General features: G+C 34.6%; 1 protein-coding gene across 3 annotated transcripts in view; it reads left to right on the top strand.

Moving 5' to 3' along the window:
• The first annotated feature begins 347 nt into the window (after window positions 1-347).
• Window positions 348-6006, top strand: part of LOC137653772 (solute carrier family 25 member 45) — a 54622-nt gene continuing 48963 nt past the window's right edge. For 2 of the 3 annotated variants that reach the window (XM_068387403.1, XM_068387402.1), the window contains exon 1: window positions 351-709. The gene's annotated coding sequence lies outside the window, so the exon portion shown is untranslated. Of the gene's footprint in view, window positions 710-6006 lie in introns of all 3 variants that reach the window. The other variant, XM_068387404.1, reaches the window with a different exon arrangement.

Raw genomic sequence — 6006 nt, 5'->3', positions numbered from 1 at the left:
CAGTAAGAAAACACATTTGTACCATTGATTCCGATTAAATCGATAAGGGATAAACTTATCCACACATATAAGATAAGAAAAACTCAAGTCTTATCTACACTATATCAAAGTTATATAGTTAATCAATAAACAAGAAATATCGATTAGGTAATTAAATATATAAGTGATTAATTCATCAATAAGGTAATAATATACTAATTACGAAATATCTCATTATCTTTTCAATAAAACTTTAAACATTTCAAGAAAATTAAAAGATGAAAAGCCATGAAAGGCAAGGTCACTTGGAGATCGAGTTGCCAAATAGATATTTATCAGCTCCCCAGAAAAAAAAAAAACAACTCCACAGCTTTCTTTGACAGCTCTGGCGAACAATAGCGGTGCAAAGTCAGTACACACAGAAATCAGAGCATCAAACGCTACTGTATATGGGAATCCTGTTGACTTAAGTGGGACTAATTAAGAGAATTTAGCACCAAGAACTGCTATGGCATGGAACTTTCCATACCCAGGACTTCCAGGAGCTTACCATAGACAGGTCTGGCGCCCAGAGACAACTACAGACTTGGTGTAATCTCAGAAGACTCTAGTTCGGTGTTACTAAGTGCGCGTGAATTTTGAAAATTTCGAAGACGTTCTTGGATTTTAAATTGTCATAAGAGATTTATCTTACGTTTTTTTAACCAAACGGTGAGGATTTGCCTTCGAGGTAAGTATTCAATTTTTATGTATTACTACCTGAGTTTTTTCTTGGGAATTTTTAAATAATCTTCTAAAGTGTATTTGCAATTGTGTATTCAATTTTTATATGTCTTACTACCTGAGTTTTTTCTTGGGAATTTTTGAATAGTGTTCTTAAGTGTATTTGCAATTGTGTATTCAATTTTCAATTCTTATATGTCTTACTACCCGAGTTTTTTTGGGGGGGAATTTTTAAATAATGTTCTAAAGTGTATTTGCAATTGTGTATTCAATTTTTATGTCTTACTACCTCATAAAAATATTAAACGCTCTTATAAGCAAAGCTTGCTTACCAGAATGCATGATATATCACACGAGGTTGGGCTGAAGATAAATAGAAGAAAGACAGAGATGATGAGAACGGAGTTATGCAATGGAAGATGAAATATCATTGGAAGAAGAAAGGATTAATGTGGTAAAATCATTCAAGTATTTAGGAACTATTATCTCCAATATAGGGTCTTAAGAATTAGAGTTTAGTGAATGATTAAAAAAAAGCAAATTAGACAATGTCTAGGTTAAGTAAAATTTGGAAATCAAATCGCCTAAAATTACATATAAAAATCAGACTATATATCAGTTTAATAAGATTGGTGTTACTATAAGGACATAAGTCATGGTAATACAATGAAACAATCTCCAATAGATTTGGTAGATTTGAGGATGAAGCCCTCAGAAGGATACTGAGTTAAATGGCAGGACAGGATTAGAAATGAAACTATAAGAGAGATTACTCGAGTGCCATATATGGATGAGATCATGATGAGGGGTAGAAGGAGATGGTTTGGGCATGCTCTTCGCACTCCCCAAGAGAGATTAGTTCACCAAACGTTTACCTGGGCTCCACAAGGCACTAGAAGAGTTGGAAGACCCAGACCTACATGGCTGAGGACTATGAAGCGTGAAGTAGGAGATGACGAATTGAGAAGTGTTGATTTAAAAGCTCAAGATAGAGACGACTGGCGAAATCTATCCGAGGACCTTTGCGTCAATAGGCGTAGGAGATGATGATGATGATGATGATGATGATTATGATGATAATGATGATGATATATATGTGTATATGTATATATATATATATATATATATATATATATATAGAGAGAGAGAGAGAGAGAGAGAGAGAGAGAGAGAGAGAGAGAGAGAGGACTGGCGAAATCGATCAGAGGTCCTTTGTGTCAATAGGCGTAGGAGATGATGATGATGATGATGATAATGATGATGATATATATGTGTATATGTATATAAGTATATATATATATATATATATATATATATATATATATATATATAGAGAGAGAGAGAGAGAGAGAGAGAGAGAGAGAGAGAGAGAGAGAGGACTGGCGAAATCTATCTGAGGTCCTTTGCGTCAATAGGCGTAGGAGGTGATGATGATGATGATGATGATAATAATGATAATATATATGTGTATATGTATATAAATATATATATATATATATATATATATATATAAATATATATATATATATATATATATATATATATAGAGAGAGAGAGAGAGAGAGAGAGAGAGAGAGAGAGAGAGAGAGAGAGAGAGAGAGAGAGAGAGAGAGAGGGGACTGGCGAAATCTATTTGAAGTCCTTTGCACCAATAGGAGATGATGATGATGATGATGATGATGATAAGAGCATAATAATTTCAGATTATCATGTCAGTATTGGAGATAAATATCTGTTCTATCGCTTATCTGAAGTATATAGCGATAAGCAAGATTTTTTTTTTTTTCCCCAAGCAATTGTGGGTCACGACTTTTGGAGTGAGTACCTTACTGACTTAGTACATTGGGTTGTCATGCAAGTCTACATCCCGAGTCATCAACAGCCATTACCTGATACCCCCTGGTGCTAGCTTGGGTGGAGATATAAGGTATGTTTCCAGGCTTGAGTACTTTAGTATTTTTTTTTAATGAGGCGCATTTGCACTGACTCGCAGCGGGGCTCTTTTAGCTCGGAAAAGTTTCCTGCTATCTGATTGGTTAGAATGATCTTCTCTAACCAATCAGCGATCAGGAAACGTTTCCGAGCTAAAAGGGCACCCCCACGAGTCGGTGCAAATCTGCCCCACTAAAAAAGGATTGACTATAGTAAAATGAGCTATTACTTGCCTCTGCCGCTCACGAGCGACCTTTAAACCTCCAATCTAAACCGAAATGTTTGAATAAAGGAATAATTGAAAAGTATAGAACATTTCTCTTTAGAGGTTTAAAGGCCGCTCATGAATGGCAAAGGCAAGGGACAGTGACAATGCCTTAGAGGCTGACCATATATGTGATCAGCATCCAAGTACCCTCTCCACCAAAGCTAGGACCAAGGAGGATCAGGCAATGACTCCCGATGACTCAGCAGATAGACCAATAGGCTTCCCCCAAAACCCCCATCCTTAGCTCACAAGGATGGCTAGGTTGCAGACACTACAAAAAACTATCAAGCATGAGCGGGACTCAAACCCCAGTCTGGTGACTACCAGGCAGGGACGTTACCAATAGACAGAGAAAATACATGTTAAATTACGACGAAAATAAATAAATAAATGAATAAATAAATAAAATGATAAATGGAGGATTAAGACATAACAGGATTAGAAAGACATTAGCTAATAATAATAACTTTGATGATTATAATTTCAATAATTTTAATATTAATTTTAATAATTATAAAGAAATATCAAAATTAGTATCTAAATTAAAATTAATAGAAATATTGAAATTAGTATCAAAATAATAATTAATAGAACTATTAAAATTACTATCTAAATCAAAATTAATAGAAATATTTAAATTAGTAGCAAAATAATAATCAATAGAACTATTAAAATTAGTATCAAAATTATAATTAATAGAAATACTAAAATTAGTATCAAAATTATAATTAATAGAACTATTAAAATTAGTATAAAAATTATAATTAATAGAAATACTAAAATTAGTATTAAAATTATAATTAATAGAAATATTAAAATCAATATAAAATTTATAATCAAAATTAATATTACCAAAATTATCAAAATTACCAACCACTTGTAAAAATTAAGTTAGTCAAATATCGATTTAAAAATGATTGTTGAGTGAATATGAAATGTTTATTGGATACGATAAGATCCAGTATGGTAGAAGAAAACCCTCCCACCCTATTATCAAAACGGTTTATAAAATTCTAATAGAATGACACCTTAAGAAACCCTTAAACCCTATTATTAAAAAGGTTTCTAATAAGGAGAAAACGTCTCGTTGGTTACCAAGAAACCCGGTTTCAAGAAAACCCTATAAATGCATTTTTCTTGATGACAGAGTTCGGAGCAAACTCCTGACGGTGAAAATTTGTTCGCTTACAAGAGCATCCGCGCAGTGTTGCCATATAGGAGGATGAATAAAAATTTCATTTCTATTGTTGTAATTAATTTGCTTGCACTCATAGGAAGTATAGTGAATAATTTCTATATTAGAAAAGCCTACGTGATGAGAATAAAATATAGTTATGGAAATGGGGATTTTTGGGTTGTTTTGGAGATTTTTTATCATGAGATTTGGGGATTTTGATACTAACTCATCTGGCAACACTGCATCCGCGTCTAAGCTAGATTAGTTCAACGTCATGACTTATCATGATATTTAAGCAAAATCAAAATGATAATATGCGATACACACTAAAAGCACAATGAGAGAGAGAGAGAGAGAGAGAGAGAGAGAGAGAGAGAGAGAGAGAGAGAGAGAGAGAGAGAGAGAGAGAGAGAGAGAGAAACTGCTATCTGATTACTAAAGAGACACTCGTCTGTAGAAGATAACCTTATTTCATTATTGCATGACAACACATTATTAATATCATCATTATTAGCTAAGCTACAACCATAATTGGAAAATTAGGATGCTATAAGCCCAAGGGCTCCAAAAGTTAAAAAATAGCCCAGCAAGGAAATGAAACATGTGAGCAGATATAACTGTGCCCAAGTGTACCCCTCAGCAAGAGAAATCTACCCCAAGAAAGTGTAAGACCATGGCACAGAGGCTATGGCACTACCCAAGACTAGAGAACAGTGGTTTGAGTTTGGAGTATCCTCCTAGAAGAGCTGCTTACCATAGCTAAGGGGTCTCTTCTACGACATGGAACACAGGCTATGGCACTACCCAAGACTGTAGAACACTGGTTTGATTTCGAAGTGTCCTAGAAGAGCTTCTTGCCATAGCTCAAGTCTCTTCTATTGGATGGTACACAGGCTATGGCACTACCCAGGACTAGAGAACAATGGTTTGAGTTTGGAGTGTCCTTCTCCTAAAAGAGCTGCTTACCATAGCTTAAGAGTCTCTTCTATTGCATGGTACACAGGCTATGGCACTACCCAAAACGGGAGAACAATGGTTTTATTTCGAAGTGTCCTAGAAGAGCTTCTTGCCATAGCTTAAGTCTCTTCTATTGCATGGTATACAGGCTATGGCACTACCCAAGACTGGAGAACAATGGTTTGATTTCTAAATGTCCTAGAAGAGCTTACCATAGCTTAAGAGTCTCTTCTATTGCATGGTACATAGGCTACGGCACTACCCAAGACTAGAGAACAGTGGTTTGAGTTTGGAGTGTCTTTCTCCTAGAAGAGATGTTTATCATAGCTAAAGAGTCTCTTCTAATAGTTCTCAGTCGTATTTCAGTCAAATACAGGTGACCGTAATATCACTCCTTAACGTCAATATATCCATTTTTTAAACGACAAATGACTGGCAACATTTGTTCCAGGATTTTTACCTTTTTTATGGCAATTTTTTTAAGTGTGGAACCATAGAACAACTGGTGGATAATTCCACATGTATTGATGAGTTGTCAAATCAAAATAAGAATATTTTTCTAAATATATAATTAATACAACGTTCCCCACCATCCATCCTTACCACATGTCCATACCATCTCAGTACTGACACTATCATCATCTCAGTAATCTTTACTACACCTGCCATTTCTCTTATTTCATCATTTTCCAATCTTTCAAACAGTGATATTCTCATAATGATGACTATAAACAATTTTGGAGATGAAGAACATGTTGTTGCTACAACAACAACAACAACATCAATAATGACCAGTAGAAAGAGCAATCAGAGTTTTCCGACCTCTGCCTTATGATTTTCCAATCTTTCAAACAGTGATATTCTCTTCATGATGACTAAAAAAAAACAATTGGGAGATGAAGAACCTGTTGTTATAACAACAACAACAACAACAACAACAACAACAACAACAATTAGAAAGAGCAATCAG

The sequence above is a fragment of the Palaemon carinicauda genome, chromosome 14 (genome assembly GCF_036898095.1).
Source record: "Palaemon carinicauda isolate YSFRI2023 chromosome 14, ASM3689809v2, whole genome shotgun sequence".
Taxonomy (NCBI): Eukaryota; Metazoa; Arthropoda; class Malacostraca; order Decapoda; family Palaemonidae; genus Palaemon; species Palaemon carinicauda.
This window is presented reverse-complemented; position numbering and strand designations above follow the sequence as displayed.